Source organism: Leptodactylus fuscus, unplaced genomic scaffold (genome assembly GCF_031893055.1).
Source record: "Leptodactylus fuscus isolate aLepFus1 unplaced genomic scaffold, aLepFus1.hap2 HAP2_SCAFFOLD_131, whole genome shotgun sequence".
Lineage (NCBI taxonomy): Eukaryota > Metazoa > Chordata > Amphibia > Anura > Leptodactylidae > Leptodactylus > Leptodactylus fuscus.
The window spans coordinates 192,102-210,000 of NW_027440154.1; the positions used below are offsets into that span (position 1 = coordinate 192,102).

Genomic DNA, 17,899 nt, shown 5'->3' on the forward strand with positions numbered 1-17,899 from the left:
TAGGCTATGACAGCAGGAAGCTACCCATGTAAACAAATGCAGAGGACACAGAAGCTCCCAGAGAAGCCACAAATCACCCAAAACACCTTCCATCCCCCTTCTCGGGGGGGATCTGGCATACATGTCATAAGCTTTTCTCACACACCTTGTGAAACTCCTTTATGGCTTCCTTTCCTTTCAACCCTCCTCCCCCCAAGAGGAGCTACCAGCTGCCATGGTGCACCATTTGGAGCAGGGTGGGCTTGTTCCATGTTACTGACCTGATTGATTGGTCTGTTAACCCTGGAGCTCAGGCCATTGGACAATTACCGGCAGATAGCCCATTCTATGACCACTCCCTTTCTCCACCATTTTCGAGAGGATATGGGGAGCGAGCACCTTCACGTAGGGCCTGCCCTCAGATATATAGCGCTTATGCTCCTCTCCAGAGGACCCTTTTTATGAAATTTATGAGGAGAGGGTGCAGGAGACCTCACATCTCAGCGTTGGTGGTATAGTGGTGAGCATAGCTGCCTTCCAAGCAGTTGACCCGGGTTCGATTCCCGGCCAACGCAGAAAGTGTTTTGTGGTTTCAATATAAAAATTACAATTTATCAGAAATTTTAAAGAAACAATTTCGGAGCTAAATAACTTTCTTCCAAAAATTTTCCTATTAACATCTCTCCAACATTTTTATCCTGAATCTGACTAGAAATGAATGCAGAGCAAATAATAGAGAGGACACAGCAGTAACCGCACAGCTGGAAACCTCCAACGACTGACTCCGATAGACACGTCCAGAGGCGAGATACAGACACGTCTGCAAATTCCACCCAAGACGCCAGCTCAGAGTCACAGGAGCAGAAGAGAGGCCGCCCAGGATGAGATTTTGTGGCCACTCTCTATAGGAGCCTTGTGATCATTTTCCAAGATGTTGCTTTCAGTCTATTGAGATGCCGAGACCTCCAACAGCGGCAACCTGAAAAAGTCTCCACTCAAGCAATGGCTGAAGGTTCTGTAAGTGACGCTTATCATCAGTCCTTACCTTAGATTACTTAGGGGGCCGCCATGGGTAAGTATCACAATTGTATTCTATGCAGATGACTTTGGGGAGGGGTTAAAAATTTTAATTGCTCAGCGAGGGTCATGTGCAGGTAGTTTATTTTAGTAACTTTTTAATTTTTTTTTTTTTTTTAAATAATTAGAAAATTGCATTAAATTTTCAAAGAAAAGGCAATACAACATAAACTAAAACTGTTACCCCGGAATAATCCAGACAGAGGCAGAAGGTAAAACCTGGCGCGTTACACTATAGTTTTCCACAAGCCCTGCATAGTATCATCACACATGGCGCCTCACCCTGGTGCACCTACATGGCACACCTCCCAACTTTTAAAGAACAGAAAGAGGGACAAAATGTGGGTGAGAAAATGGACCCTGCCGAGCTCCTCCCATAACATCCTGCACAGACGAGAAGGAGCAGAGGAAGGTCTGAGGTTAAATTGAAAGTAAAAAAAACCCCAAAACACACATGTACCTGCTGGAGTTACTATGCCTATTAACAGGGGTCGGACTGGGGTGTCCAGGGCCCACCTGGCTGACGTGTCAGTATTTAGTCCTGGTATAGCGGTCCTATTTGATAACTCTGTATGTATATAAATATTTGTTAGTGGGGGGAAGGGCATGTGTCTTGTTGCTTTTGCACCTGATCTTCGAAGATAAGACACAGAAGCTACTAGATTGCCTAGGCAAAAAAATCCTTACAAATGTACAAACAACCACTTAAAAGACATTAAGAACACCCCTGTAAGTACCAGTGAGAGGCGCTGCAGCACATCGAATTAACAGAATGTGACTATGTGCAATATTTCATTATTGGGGGCCCCATTTTTAATTTTGCACAGGCCCCATTTTGTCTAATACCGGCCCTGCCCCCCAGTACCTTAGACCACACATCTCTCCATGTCTTCCTGCACTGCACGGGAAACAAAGCCACGCCTACCTAGTCACATGACGTCTGATGTCACACGGGTCCTTCTGAATACAGGAGTCAAACTTTCCCCCATCACCCCCCCGCTCTTATCCCGGTTACAACCTTTTATCTGTTATAAGAGCGGGGGGGGGGGGGGGGGGGGGTGATCGGGGGACACTTCAGGATAAGATAGATGGCGCCCCCCACTGGTACCTTTGTGATACACTATAATACTGGCTCTGTACACCGTACACATATCAGCTGATCGGGGGGGTGCCAGGTGTCAGATTCCCCACCCTCACATTGGAAACTGATCCAAAGAACCACATGGAGGAATACAGACCAGACCATGTGCGGTCCATATATCTGCCAAATTTCCCAAGCTCTGAGTCCAATCTCTTACATCAGTGAAGGAGGCCACAGGGCGCCATCTTTGGTCACATGACCATGGCACCAGTGTTGATAAACAGCTGCTAATTAAAGGGGTTGTCTGGGAAGTTAAACTTATCTCTTGCTCTGGACCCGGGTAACATGACCCTGACTATAGAAAAGCCAGCCCCATAGTACAGATAATTACCATTAGTGAGAGCCCGTGTGGCCCCTGGAGTTTATCTGTATGTGCGTCCTGGGCCCCGTCTGCTCCTCTGAGCAGATACAGAGGTGAGCTCTAACATCTGGGCGTTGGTGGTATAGTGGTGAGCATAGCTGCCTTCCAAGCAGTTGACCCGGGTTCGATTCCCGGCCAACGCAAAAGATATTTTTTTCTTTTCTTTAAAATTTTTTTTTTTAAATTCCTTAGGTCTGCGTCTTAGAGCCCAAGAGGAGACGCTGAGATGTTTCTTATGTTTGTGGGACTTTGGTCCTTACAGGTGAGACTTCTTTCTTTCTTTAACCCCTTAAGGTCTAAGCTCAGAGGAACGCTCCTTCACCTTTAAGTCTAGTTGAGTCTTATTGTAGATCCATTGATATCACTTTATATGATTGGCGCTGTTCACATGACACTATTCCACTCTACAAATTCCATATCCACGGAGATTATAAAATTTTGTGAATTGGACTTTTTAGGAAACTTTTTTTGGTTTTGAGGTGTCTGGTCAAACCTGGAGACATTTACAAGCTAGTAATGGGCTGTATGGAGCCCTCACATATATGGGAGGGGGGATTTAGTATTCCCTCTGTAAGAGGTATCTGGCATAGCTGACCATAGTCGTTCATCTTTGGTGCACAGGTCTTTTTTTGGCCACTGGTGCGCCGCTGATCTCTTTCTACACATTGCTGCCACATATCAGGATAACTCCCATCATTCACCTCTCCATGTGGTCGCTGTGTCTCAGTCTGTAGTTCATCCCCTGCAGAGAGCCTGCCTGGCAGATCCTTCGATAGCTCAGCTGGTAGAGCGGAGGACTGTAGAGGAGAGCAGACATCCTTAGGTCGCTGGTTCGATTCCGGCTCGAAGGACATTTTCTTTTATTTCCATTTCCCTTATTTTTAGCTAAAATCTGAATTTTGACCTTTCGTTCCCTCTAGAAGTGGTGAAGCTTCTATAGAGAGGATTACGGAGGATTATTATAATCCCATGGAAGATGTGGCAAAGCTCAGCTGCAGGCAGGGAGGGGTTAACAGCTCAGCCGTCACGGAGCATGCTCAGGGCTACAGTCTGTATGCTGCGCAGGAGGCCAACCTTACAGCTCTCCCATATGGTCTAGCGGTTAGGATTCCTGGTTTTCACCCAGGCGGCCCGGGTTCGACTCCCGGTATGGGAAGTAGAGATTTTTTATTTATTTTTCTTCCTAATTATTTTGTTACAAGTACATTACAGAGATAAGAGAGGCTGAATAATAAACCGGACATCATAACATGTCGTATAAAAACATCCCAAACCACTCACAAATGTAACGTCCTACCCCCGCACACTAATGCCAAAAAATAGCGACCACCACGCTGCAGGTGACATAAAGGTGACAGCCAGCAGTATGAGAGATGTGAGACCTGTCAGTAGATGAACACAGGGGGAGCCTACACCATGTTATATCTACAGGAAGAAAAGACCCCCCCCATCCCCGAAAAGGCTCCATATCATTATTTACGGCACAGTACTGCCACCTACTGGACATGAAATGCTTTTCAATGTGAAATATCATCTTCAGGTGTGCACAAGTGCTGCTGAGCCTGTACAACAATCAGTGCGAAGAGAGGAGAAGAAGTGGGGGAGGGGGAGAAGCATAACACGGGAATAAGGAATAGAGGGGGAGGGTGGGGAGAGGAAATAAGACGTGATTTTAATAAGATGAACTCTATTTTTATGTATATTGTAAGTCTAATAAAACCATTGGCGTTACTATAGGGGTCACAGCTGGGAATGGGCCCAGAAGCCAGGGGGCCCCACAGGTCTCCTTTGTGACTCCCTTTGATGACTGGCATCTTGTGCACCATAAATGTGCACCATAAATGTTTTCCCCCGTCCTCTGGTGAGATGGAGAAAGCAGAAAAGTAACCCTTTAATGACAATCAAAAAAAAATAACATTTGGTCAGCCGCATATAGTAAAGGAGGGATTCTGTGGGGGTGACACAAAAGAGGGCATGATTACCAGGCTCAGACTGGCCCACTAGGGTACCAGTGAATCCCCCGGTGGGCCCCGTGACTTGCAGTGCTGAGCCTACCGGGGCCGTGATCCCCAAAGGGGCTCCCAAGGATCCAGATCCTGATGACTCTGGATCCTGGAGTCAGGCCCTGCCACATTGATAATGGAAAGGGGCCTGTTGTGCCTCAGAGCCCCTTTCCAATAGAAGCATGCCAAGGTGAGGTCTACAAAGATAACAAACATTCTTACTCTCCTCTCCTGGGGTCCGGTGATCTGGAGTCATCTTCTGAGTGGTAGCTGACATCACCTATTCCGAACATCACCGCTGAGTCTCAGTCTCAGCCGGAAATCTGAAGATGCAGCCAGTGGAGAGCGATACCCAGAAGAGGTAAGATGAGATGAGTATAACTGTTTGTTATTTTCCCTCACCTCCTCTGAGCCTCCAAGTATTATACTCTAGTCTGAAGGGATAACGCTGAAACAAATGGGTGAACCTCACAAATATTCATCAAAATAAGTTTCGGGGGGTTCGTCTGACGTGGCTCCAGGCTCTAGAGAACATATTATATTGGATGGGGACACTGTGGAGCATTATACTGTGGTGGGGGTGGGCTCTAGCGAGTATTTTATACTATGTGAGGCCTCTGTGGGAGCATATTATACTGTGTGGGGCCACTGTGGAGCATATTATACTGTGTGGGGCCACTGTGGGAGCATATTATACTGTGGTGGGACCACTGTGGAGCATATTATACTGTGTGGGGCCACTGTGGGAGCATATTATACTGTGTGGGCCCATTGTGGAGCATATTATACTGTGTGGGGACCACTGTGGAGCATATTATACTGTGTGGGGACCACTGTGGAGCATATTATACTGTGTGGGGCCACTGTGGAGCATCATACTGGGAGGTGCTGTGAGGATTCTTTTATACTGGGTGGGCATATTGTATTGTGTGGGGCCACTAAAGGATAATATACTGTGTGGGTTCTGGAGAGCATATGATACAGTGTGAAGCATTATATACCATATTGGGACACTGGTGGGACTCAGGGGAGCATTTTATACTGTGGAAGGCACTGTGGAGCATTATATATAATGTGAAACAATATACTGTGGAGGAGTGGGGACTCAAAATTCCTGCTGGAAGCCCTGTGTGATGTCTGCATCACAGCTCCCTCACTATAATCTTGCACATACATGTAGAGCTATTGGGGTTTGCACAGTAATATAGGGGATGGCTATACTGGGAACTCACTCCGAATAGTAACATTGAACAGTCAGGACATATGTAAGTGTAGACTAATGCAGTTGGGTGGGCTCCAGAACAAGTTCCACTGGTGGGCTCTAGGTCCTTCAATCTGACACTGATGATTACTATGTGGGGGCACCAACAGGAGATGGGAAGCTTGTGTGTAAGGATGGGATGCGGCTGTTGATTGTGAGAAGTTGCGCAGGGCCCCTTAGCCTTAAGCTATGCCCCTGAATAAAACCCTTTAAACCTACTGAGACTGTGGTGGGGTGATGGGAGCGGGGTCTCTGACCTGAAGAGGAAGGTGTAAACATGCGCTTGGTGTTTGTCCTCAGTACTAGAAGTATACAACATTTCAGAGTTTAGGTTTCTAATTTTTCCCTGATATTCCTGCTTGCTCCACTTATAATCCACATGATCGACCTTGTGTCTTGTTATGCTGGTCGTATCCTAAAGGGGTTTCCATGATGTGGAGAGATTACACTGGTTTGAGTAGAGATCTGCCATGACCTCACCTGCTCCAAAGGTTAATAGGATTCCAAAAACAGGCCCCTCCCTGCCCCACAGTCACAGCCCCGCCCATCGCTCATTGACCTAGTGCTCAGGATTTGCCATAGACAAAGAGCAGGACATGAGATCCTTCGATAGCTCAGCTGGTAGAGCGGAGGACTGTAGAGGAAAGCAGACATCCTTAGGTCGCTGGTTCGATTCCGGCTCGAAGGACATTTTTTTTTTTGTTACTGTTATTTATCCAAATGAGAAAGAACCCAATAATCGTTCTCCCGCTAAGGCCCTGTATACACAGAGAATAGCCACAGTATACAGGAATACATGGAGTTACTGTAATGTCAGTGTTACAATTATTCAGTGGTGCACAAAATGTCTCCATGTGGCCCTGGGCTAAATCTATGTAACCCCAGGGGTAGAGGAAAGGTTTGTAAGACCATATCCTTTATTATATGGAGTGTATACTAGTATACTCAGTGACAGATCAGAATCACAAGATAGCATTTGTTTGGTATGTTCTCCCATATGGTCTAGCGGTTAGGATTCCTGGTTTTCACCCAGGCGGCCCGGGTTCGACTCCCGGTATGGGAAGAATTATTTTTTTTTTTTCACCTCTAGTTTACCAAAGATCAGGTATAGAAAATAGTAGTGAAAAAAGATAAATGACAAATATAACTAATAATAATAAAATAATAAATAACAATAATGATAGATAAATAACAAGAAAACTAACGCAGTGACTACTGACACCAGGCAGACAATGTGAAAGAAGATAATGAAAGTTGTGGTGGGAACAGAACAACAAGGCGACTCATACACAGGTGTAATACAGGGGATCTTCTCTGCCTGGATTATGGAGATAATACGTGAACCAGAACCAGAGTTACAGCTTTGGGTGTTGTGTCAGGGCAAAGAAAGCAGGTGTATTACATCATGAGAAGGCGAGTTAGGGTTGGTTCACACTAGCGCTTGTATTCCGTCCGCATGGAGACCCCCCTGGACGGAATGCAATCGCAATTGCAAGCGATGTGCTTGCAAAGCACATGGAGCCCATTGTTAGAGTCAAATCCTCCATCTTTGTATTTTGTCAGTCATCTTGTAACCTTTCACACATAAACTGTGTAAGTAAGTCGCAGCTGGCTATTTGTATATCTTATCTTCATGGTATATGGAGGTCACTGAGACTCATTTAGCACCAACATGACATCTTATCTCTGTTTACATGATATATGCATATAGACATAGTGTGAGCTGCTAGTTCACACATAAGTGTTTTTGAAGCTTTCTTTGTTTAAGGACAAAGTACAAAGTCCATTAAGCTGTAATGATATGCAAAATACAAAAGGACTCAGCCAATAGTCATGTGCCAGGTTTATCTTATAACCAATTATTTTATGCCAACTATGTTAGAATAGTCCAACCTGCTCTTGTCTGTATTGTATTTAAACCACCTTTGTGCACCATTAAATTAGAACTCACTTGATACACCATCAGTTGTGTGTGTGTGGCTTCTCCAGACCTGAAAATGGGCGTAATTACTTCAGGCCTGATATTTAATTTGGAACTCAGCAACATACTCTATCATGGGGACCCCTTAATGTCCCTAACAGAACCTGGCGCCCAACGTGGGGCATCGATAATCGTTTAATGTGCAGCCGATAGTGTACTGATCCACTCACCAACCGATTTGGAGACGGGCCCGGAGGACCTCAGATGAATAAAACGGCGCTGTAACGGTAAGTCCTTTTCTTGCCAAATAACTAATCTGAGTTCCTACGTGTCCCGGATCCTGTGTGTCGGTGAGTGAAGATTAGTGCTGCATATGTTATAACAATCGATGCCATATTATATAGTGTGCAAGAACCTGAATAGTATGTTGTCTGTAGTGGGGTGGAAAATGTTATACCTCATTCTTTGTCTACTGTCCATGCTGTCATTTGGTTGCTACATCTGTTATAGAGTGTAAAAAGCGTTGCAGAAGAGAGAGTTATTCTTCATCCTTAATCCCTAGAGTTGCGAGAGTGGAAGTACTGAGTGATTGAAAAGTCCTTGTTTTGGACACTAAGGACTGAGTAGAATCTGAGTAAGTACATGCAATGATTCAGGGGTGTTCGATAGAGGGACACAGACAAAGTGGAGTCTGTGGAAACCAAATGAGGGTTTTGCCCTGAGCACTACACCAGAACATGCACATTAGAGATTAGTTCAATGAAAACAGAGTGACTGTTTGGGAGGTCCCACTAGGTGAGTCAAAAGTGACCCTCTATTGTCTTAATTGCCCTAGAGGAGTGGGATGCTCACGGCTGACTGGCCATCAGCTATTATGGGGGAGGGACCCTCTGAGGTAGGGTATACCGCCATATGAACTAATAGGAATGGGAGAGAGAGAAGATGCCGCTCAAGAAAAAAAAAAAAAAAAAAAAGAGCAGGAGTTACCAATGGAGAATAGGCAGGACAGATACAGGGATAGAGGGTAACCAGGAAGTGTTTTAATTGTGGAAACCAGGGACACTTGGCTAGAGATTGCTGGTGTCCTAAGCGAAGGACAAAGGCTTTGAGTGTAAGGAAATGTATAGTGAGCATCCATTGACAGTCCAGCTAAAGGGTTAATGTGCTCGGCACTTAGCATTGTGTTGTTAGTTTGTTGGAAAGTGGAAACATGATATGTTTTGTGGTGAGGATACTGCAGGTTAAGTGTAGGTATGTGTATACACATATGTGTGTATATAGGCTTGGGGGTGGACATTAAGTTATTTCTAGAATGTCTATAGTGTCCTTTTATTCAGGAAAGGTTTCCCATTTTGAGAATGCTCCCCTCATGGTAATGTTTTTAAAAATTGGATAAATGGCATAAATATGAGATCAACATTATTATGTTTATTTTATAGTAATATGCAAATTGGTAAGAAGATGAAGGCAACTATTTACATGTTTTGGTTTGTTTTCTCCTCAATATTTAGCTGTGCGGGAATTATAACTAACTCTGTGCCTATTTGTAGGAATAAGATTTGGCCGTCCCGAGAGAATAAGTGATATCACGGTACAAAATATATGAAAATTTTTATTTTAGTTCAGACAAGTTCTTTTTGATTTAATTGACATTTGTTTTGTTTTGTCTGGAGCTCCAGTGTGACGTTGCATGTTTGTATGGAAGGTTCAGAAAAGTGAATGGGCCCATATATGTGTGTCAGTAATATGTACATGTTACATGTGTCTGCTATGTGTACATGTTCTGTTTGTCCATGTCTGTATTGTTACATTTTCAGTCTCCACAGCAAGCAGATATTGAATGCTGATAACCACAGAGGGTGGTGACAAGTAGATATGAAAGGGAGGCATAAAAGTTCTTTCCATTGTTGAATACATATATGTGTGTTCTGGTGTAAATGAGATGTACTTGATATACCATGTACATGTATTATGTACTCAGTGTGTATTGGTGCTTACAGTATGTGTATCAAATATATCACATGGGCTTTACACTTGTAACATAAATATTTGTTTTGGGTTTATACTATAAATCCATGAATGTTAACAATCGGGATTTATTGTGTGAAAAAGTTATTCAGATGTTCCTTCTGATATGGGATTAGGCCCCATAGGGGTAGGCAATACATGTGAACTATCTTGCCACAAGGGGCACAGAACGCCCCTAATATGTACACGCAGGTAAAGATAAATTGCAGTTCTACAAAGTTAAAGTGGTGTTTCTGGGTCATTGTTTGCTACAAGGTGTTAGATAGCTGTGTAAGTAGATCAGAAGTCACTCACATATCTGCTCTGTAATTTAAGGCTTCCGCCTTCTCTGCTGATATATGTTGAGTATTTACTTACCTTAATGAATTTTTGGAGTGTTTAGAAGTTTTAAAGAACTGAATTTACTTGGGATTGTATAAATAAGTCTGCTGGGATATGTAGTACTACAGCTATGACAAGTGTGGGGAGAGCCAGCGCAGCTGCTTCCATGATAAGACAAAGGGGTAATAAATCTTTCATTGGAAACAAAGATGACAATGGCTGGATATCTCAGGCTGCAGTGTGTCTTATCTATGTCTTCTAAATGTAAGCTTTGCATTCTGTGCTGCACTACAAGTCCCTTCTAACCTGTTAACAATAGTTTCAGGGGAGGAGTAAGGAGAGTCAGATAACTTAAAATTAATTTTACTTTTGCTGATTTGGTTAATAAATGATGAATCTATTGTTAACTCTGATAAGAGTTATTTTATTTTAGATGATTCTCGATTTGGGAATGATGGTGGATTCTGCACCAGATATGTCATGGTCACTGAATGTGAGGTAAACCAAGGGTAAAACCAAGCACAAAGTAGAACCATTATGGAACTGTATGGGTCTCAGCTCATGAAGATGAACTAGAAGCCATCACTGAGACAGGGTACAAGGCCTGAGGGTAGGTGTTTGATATAGTGGGACTATGGTCCAATCTGGAGAGCGAGAGCTTTCTGTGGGGTTAATGTTAAGCCTAAAAGGATTTCCATGCTGTTCAGGTAGTGATGCTGCTGCCCCCACATAGGTGGGTATAGTCAAAAGTCAGGACACACATCAAGGCTGATATGAAAGAAAGTAGAGGTAACTTGTGGGCAGACACTGCCACTAACCCAGCTGCAGAGGCCTAGGGGATATGCTTTATTGATAATTGGTCATTATACTCGACCCAAACCCCCCTTTTAGCTCTCTTTTCAGGTTTTACAACACTGAGGCACCAAAAATGGTCCAGGACTACAGTAAAAGAGGATGTACAAGTCCTGATCTCCGGTGGTAAGAGAATATATTTACTGAGTGCATTGTCCCCACTGATGGCATAAAGCAGTGTTTAGAAGTAGCCATGTGTGACCTGGTGAGCAGAGGATGGGCGGCTGCAGGATTTAACATCACTACAGACACTGCATGGCATTTGTTAAATGCAAAGTAGGCCAAAAAGTGAAAAGTTTCTCAGAGCCAGGCCCAGAGCCCTTGTACCCGTTCCAGAGATTGCAGGTTAACTATATGCAGTTACTAAAGGTGAGACGGTATAAGTACGTGCTTGTGTGTATAGTTATCTATCTTCAGAAAAGTCTGAGGCATATCTGGTGAAGAAAGCCATCACAAACGGGGCTGCAGATAGACGGCTACTGAAGAAGTAGTGTGTCACTTGTATTGGTATTTTCTGTAAGGTACCCTCCTGACAGAAGAATTGGCTTTAGCCCATGTCAAACTTTCTTTGGGGGTTGTATTCTTGGCAACTCCTACAGATGTGGTATGGTGTACTGGCTGACTATGTGATGTATTGGCAAAAACATTTGACTAATGTATAGTTTTGAGTTTTCTCTCCTTCTCAGATTTTAAGTTAGTGGGCGGGACCTATTCATTTGAACCAAGAGATTGATGGTGATGAAGAGACACGTGAGAAAAACCTTGGAGCCAAGATTTGATGGTCCTTCCAAATGCTGCTGATAACCAGTACTTCTGTGAAATTTGAAGGAGAGCCTAATTGTATCCATGCTTCATATTGCAAGAAAGTATCTACACACAAAGCGATGAAGATTCTCCTGATAATGCTGTTACAGATGGTCCTGACGATAAGCCTGCATAGAACATTTAACAATGAAGTGGGACAATAAGTTTCTTAAACATCATATGATTTTGATCAAAGATCTGAATGTGTCAGATTGTAGGATATGTCCTCATAACCCCATATTAGCCTAAGTCATGTCATATATAGCTGTTTCTTTGACGCAACAGGAAATGTTTGAAGTATATAGTTAAGAAGATACCACCTCATATTTTAGGAACGATACATAGTATAAACAAGTAAATATCAGCAAGTTGTAGTAAAAATCTTATCTTCATTTTGTTTGTTTAATACAAAACATATACAAAAGGATGAGCAGACCAAGATATAAAAGGCCAGAACTATGATTGAGATTAGGTTAGAATACAGGAACATATGAGGGGAATCTGGTAAAGTCCGGCAGTAGACATTAGGTCACTGAAGTACCTAAATATGAATTCCTGTATTCAGCCATCTCAAAATGGGGGAATGTTAGAGTCAAATCCTCCATCTTTGTATTTTGTCAGTCATCTTGTAACCTTTCACACATAAACTGTGTAAGTAAGTCGCAGCTGGCTATTTGTATATCTTATCTTCATGGTATATGGAGGTCACTGAGACTCATTTAGCACCAACATGACATCTTATCTCTGTTTACATGATATATGCATATAGACATAGTGTGAGCTGCTAGTTCACACATAAGTGTTTTTGAAGCTTTCTTTGTTTAAGGACAAAGTACAAAGTCCATTAAGCTGTAATGATATGCAAAATACAAAAGGACTCAGCCAATAGTCATGTGCCAGGTTTATCTTATAACCAATTATTTTATGCCAACTATGTTAGAATAGTCCAACCTGCTCTTGTCTGTATTGTATTTAAACCACCTTTGTGCACCATTAAATTAGAACTCACTTGATACACCATCAGTTGTGTGTGTGTGGCTTCTCCAGACCTGAAAATGGGCGTAATTACTTCAGGCCTGATATTTAATTTGGAACTCAGCAACATACTCTATCATGGGGACCCCTTAATGTCCCTAACACCATAGACTATAATGCACGGTTATAGTCTATGGGCTCCGTGTGTGTAACTGCACAGTGCTTGCGTTAGCGTTGGTATTCCGTCCAGGGGGGGGTCTCCATGCAGACGGAATACAAGCGCTAGTGTGAACCAACCCTTAGGCTAGAGATACGAGCAGAAGCTCCTAGGCCCTGATGCAAAATCTGTTATGGGGCCATTACCTACCTGCCATTCACAATAATGGTTTGTTTTATGTGGCAGAGAGAGTTTTGGGGCCCCCACAGTGTCCAGGGCTCGGTATTGGTCTCATCACTATTCAGCCCTCGGGTCCCTCAGCCCCTTAAAATGTACCACTATGACAGTAGAAGGTAGGGGCCCAGTGGTATAACTATTGCCATAGCAGCTGCTACAGGGCCTGCGTCCTTATAGGGCCTGTTGGGCCCCAGCAGGTAACGGGCTCTATTTACTTAAAGGGGTTGTCCTGGCAAAAATGGACAAACCTTTTAACTTATAAATCAGCCAAGGCAGTGAAAAATACGTAAAAAAATGCATACTCACCTCACATTTAGCCCCAGTTGCAGGAGGAATACAGCCTCCTGTATGCTGTATACACAGTATACAGAGCTGATCTGGGTCCTGTAGAACTCAGCAGCTCTTGCAAGACACTGATCTCCGCGGATCACGTGACTGCTGGGTCAGAGGGCGGCCCCATCATGGCAGCGCGCATAGCTGTGTATACAGTGCTCATATCTCAGTGATAGAGAAGGCAGCGACGGGAATAAATCTTCCCTGCCATCTCTCTGAGAGCCCCGGCTGAAGTTACAGCAGGCTCCCAGTGAAAGCAGCTGCACGATCTACCCGCGGCATTGTTGATACAAATCGTTTTCAAAGGTAAACACATTGTGTTCTAGAATGAATAATATCCCTTCTAGGATGAACGCTCTTTGTGAGTGTGGTAACATCGGGTCCAGTGCTAGGTGTGGCCCAGGTACCATTTCTATGCGGGATATTCAAATAGAGGGCACTAACGTCTAGTGTGACCCAAGTAAAGTTCACAGTCCAATTGATATTCTCCAATTTTTTAATTAATGTTGGAGAGTCTTTAAGGTATGAAGGAAGGTTTTGGACATATGGTTGTAGCAGATGGTCAATGTATTCGGACAATCTACAGGTAAGTGAATTGATGCCCGATATGATGGGTCTACCCGGGGGGTTCGTTTCATTTTTATGAACCTTAGGTAGGTGATAAAATAATGACATTCTAGGAGTTTGTACTGTCAAGAATTCTTTCTCTTTTTTATTAAGTAGGCCATGTTTTTCAGCTTTTATTATTAGTGTGTTATAATCCATTAGATAACTTGGTAGTGGATCTTTTTCTAATTTTTTGTAATACTCCTGATCGGATAAAATTTTCATCGCCTCTTTTATATAGTCTTCCCTGTTTCGGATGACGATGCCGCCACCTTTGTCCGCACATCGGATTACCAGGTCGGTGTTTCTGGACAGGTTAGTGAGGGCATCGCGTTTGGACTTTGACAAATTGCTGACCTTGTTGGATTTGTGGATTGATTTATTAACCCCTTAAGGACCAGGCCATTTTTTGGTTTCGCATTTTCGTTTTTCCCTCGTCACATTTCAAGAGCCATAACTTTTTCATTTTTCAGTTCACAGAGTCACATGATGGCTTATTGTTTGCGGGACAAATTGTACTTTGTAATGGCACCATTCAATAGGCTGTGCAATGTACTGGGAAGCTGGAAAAAAATTCAGAATGAGGTGCAATTGGAGAAAAAATGCATTTGCGCCATTTTCTTATGGGTTTAATTTTTACAGCGTTCACTGTTTGGTACAAATGACATGTTACCTGTGTTCTACGTGTCAGTACGAATGCGGTGATACCAAATTTATATAGTATTTGAAATGTTTTGATACTTTTAAAAAAATGATAAACTTTGCAAAATAGAAAAAAAAATTTGTGTCGTCATGTTCTAACACCTGTAACTTTTTCATATTTCCATGTATGGAGCTGGTTGTGGTGTCTTTTTATGCGGGACAAGATGACGTTTCTATTGATACCATTTGGGGAAAGATCTGATGGTTTGATCACTTTTTTTTCAAGTTTTTCTAGGAGGCAAAGTGTTGAAAAAAACGCTTTTTTGGCTGTTTTTATTTTTTTTGCCACTACGCTGTTCGCAGTACGGGATAAATGTTTTAATATTCTAATAGTTCGGGCATTTTGGAGCGCGGGGATACCTAATATGTTAATGTTTAATATTCTTTAATTACTTTTATAGCTCATCTAGGGAAAGGGGGGTGATTTGAACTTTTATATTTTTTAATTTTTTCAATACTTTTAAAAACTTTTTTTTTTCTTGTTATACATTTATGATCAGACCCCTTAGGTACCTTGAAACCTAGGGGGTCTGATCGCTCATACAATACTACAGTATTGCAGTGAATAGGAAAATCCCAGCACTTCTATTAGAGGCTGCCTCTGATATCGTCTAATAGATCTTGTACAGAGACAAGCCTGGAAGCCTTCAATAGGCTTCCGGCTGTCAGAGCAACCGATCACCGCCCTCATGTGACGTTCAGGAGGGCGGCGATCGGCGAAACATGGCGGCGCCGTTTACACACTGCGGTCACGTTTGACCGCAGTGTGTAAAGGGTTAACAGCAGCGCTAAAACCTAAATCAAAACAGATGATTTAGGTTTTAATTCTGTATGTTTTGGTGGAGGGGAATCTGGGTGTAGGATTCTAAACTTTTCTAGAGGATTTTCTGTTAGAACACTAGTAGGATCAGTTTGGTTGTTTCTTTTGATTATTTCAAAATGCCGTTTCAAGGTGAGTTTCCTGATATATTGATTCAAATCAAGAAATAAATTAAATTAATCTATGTTGTCCGTAGAGCAAAAAGATAAACCTTTAGCTAGAAGGTTAATCTCTGTTTAGGATAATAGTATCTTAAATAAATCCTTTTTATTTTGATACATCAGCGTACCAGAACTTATCTTTACTGAAGGGAGCGCGCTTTTGGTGTTTTTTTGGGGGTATATCCCTCAATCACTGTCCTGTCATTACCACAAAAGTAATATTTGTATTGCCTGGGACTATTTTAAGTCCCCATTGTTGTCGGACTTCTCTGTTGCCGTGTTCTTCATGGCTGGTCCTCATTGTCCTCCATCTCCTGGATTACTGGATGTGGATTGTCATTGTGCACATACCCGGCTAGTGACCGTGACTGGATTGAAGCCATTCACCCTTGCCACATCTCCCATATGGTCTAGCGGTTAGGATTCCTGGTTTTCACCCAGGCGGCCCGGGTTCGACTCCCGGTATGGGAAGATTAATTGTTTTTCTGTATTTTCTTGATAATTTACTAATTTTTTCCAAAGAGGCTTCTGAATAGAGCGGTGACCTTCCCAAAAGATTGGTGACCTCCTGCAGTCCTAGAATCGCTGGCAAATCTCCTGGGCCTGGCAGAATGTTCCGGTATCCACCAGGCTTTCATGTTACAGGTGACGTTGTGCGCTGGTCCCATCCTGGCACACATAACCAGGGCTGTGGATTCCTGGGGGGCACATACTTTCATGAGGTAATCTGTTACCTAATCCCTGCTATATTGAGTCCAGTATTGTGGTTTATTGCCGCCGTGCCTCTTGTTGTTGTCCTGCCGTGGCCCTGTCACTCTTATCTATAATGTACATTATTAGTGTTTTTCAATAAAGGATTTAAAAAGAAACAAGCAAAAAAAAACTGCGCCATCTTGGTCGCTGTTCTTTGTGGTAGGGTAAGTTGTGGCCATCTCCTCATATATGGAAGGTACAAAGACCAAGACATTAGCTGAGGAGCCCCGGAGGACACGTGGTCTGTCCAGTAGTCATAAAGTCTCCTCAGAAACCTGTGAGGAGACGTCACCTCGGCCCAACACCTGATTGGCTTCATCATTAGTATAGGGTGTGCACTGAGCATGCTCAGATTCTGCTGCATTGTGGGAGTTGTAGTCACTGTACAGTCTATGGAGGTGGATTATACTACATCTCCCACAATGCACAGAGTCAGGAAGTGAGAACATGTGAGTGAGCCAAGCTGCAAGGAGAAGGTAGGAAATAGCCAGGAGATCTGCGAGTGCAGCTCTGGGTGTGACTGGAGCATAAAGCCTGATATGACTGCAGCTAATGTGTCCGTGATAGGGAGAATAGAGAAGCTGGACAGACTCCATATCAGGCTAAAGCCGCGAATAGTGAAAGAGCAGCAATAAAGCACTGAAGAAACAAGCACAACAAACATTGCAAAAAAAAAGATTGCAAGGAAAAACAGCTTTGATGCGACTGTAAAGCTCGCCATTTTCCCCCCATTGCATTTCCTCAAGCCCTAAGGCTGTGTTCACACGGGTCCGGATTTTGATACGGCCCCAGAATCCAGTCCAAAAAAGCAGCTACCCGTGACTTGATGTCGCGGCGTTCTGCTCCAGATTAGGCTCAAATGAATAGGCCTAGTCGGGAGGGAGTGTTGCACCGCGGAGGATGCGGCGGATTCTGCCACAAATTCCTGGCAAGATAGGGCAACTCGCTTCTTTGTCCCGCAAGCGGCAAAAAAACGCTGGCGGAAAAAAGTGAACGGCGACCATTGCAGGCATTTTTTTGGAGCCCGATTCCGAGTCAAAATCCAGACCAAAAAGCCCTGTGTGAACTCCGCTTTATGCTAAGGCCCCACGTTCCGGAGGCGCAGCTTTTTTTTGCTGCAGATTCTGTCGCGTTTTTTTGAGCCAAAGCCTGAAGTGGACTTAGCAAATGGTAGAAGTAGAAGAACTTCCTCGAGATTCCCCAATTCCTTTTGCAGCCACTCCTGGCTCTGGCTCAAAAAACCGCAAAAAAATCTGCAACAAAAAAGCTGCATTTCCGCAATGTGGGGCCTCAACCACATTGTATGGAGCGATCTGTATACTACATCGATGGGCTGACCCATGTGGGGTGTACGGCTGCCGCACCCCTCTGATCAGACAGACTGTAAGGAAACCTGCTGGACCTCGG

At 43.4% G+C, this 17,899-nt stretch overlaps 7 non-coding genes across 7 annotated transcripts; all 7 read left to right on the forward strand.

Annotated features, from left to right (window-relative positions):
* The first annotated feature begins 482 nt into the window (after window positions 1–482).
* Window positions 483–554, forward strand: TRNAG-UCC (transfer RNA glycine (anticodon UCC)). Its single transcript has one exon. It is a non-coding gene; the product is annotated as a tRNA-Gly (tRNA).
* Window positions 555–2,629: 2,075 nt separating this feature from the next.
* On the forward strand, window positions 2,630–2,701 carry TRNAG-UCC (transfer RNA glycine (anticodon UCC)). The gene has a single exon. It is a non-coding gene; the product is annotated as a tRNA-Gly (tRNA).
* Window positions 2,702–3,324: 623 nt separating this feature from the next.
* Window positions 3,325–3,409, forward strand: TRNAY-GUA (transfer RNA tyrosine (anticodon GUA)). Its single transcript is given in 2 exon segments — window positions 3,325–3,361; window positions 3,374–3,409. It is a non-coding gene; the product is annotated as a tRNA-Tyr (tRNA).
* Window positions 3,410–3,642: 233 nt separating this feature from the next.
* TRNAE-UUC (transfer RNA glutamic acid (anticodon UUC)) lies at window positions 3,643–3,714 on the forward strand. The gene has a single exon. It is a non-coding gene; the product is annotated as a tRNA-Glu (tRNA).
* Window positions 3,715–6,425: 2,711 nt separating this feature from the next.
* TRNAY-GUA (transfer RNA tyrosine (anticodon GUA)) lies at window positions 6,426–6,510 on the forward strand. The gene is given in 2 exon segments: window positions 6,426–6,462; window positions 6,475–6,510. It is a non-coding gene; the product is annotated as a tRNA-Tyr (tRNA).
* Window positions 6,511–6,813: 303 nt separating this feature from the next.
* TRNAE-UUC (transfer RNA glutamic acid (anticodon UUC)) lies at window positions 6,814–6,885 on the forward strand. The gene has a single exon. It is a non-coding gene; the product is annotated as a tRNA-Glu (tRNA).
* A 9,253-nt stretch (window positions 6,886–16,138) lies between these two features.
* Window positions 16,139–16,210, forward strand: TRNAE-UUC (transfer RNA glutamic acid (anticodon UUC)). The gene has a single exon. It is a non-coding gene; the product is annotated as a tRNA-Glu (tRNA).
* The last annotated feature ends 1,689 nt before the right edge of the window (window positions 16,211–17,899 follow it).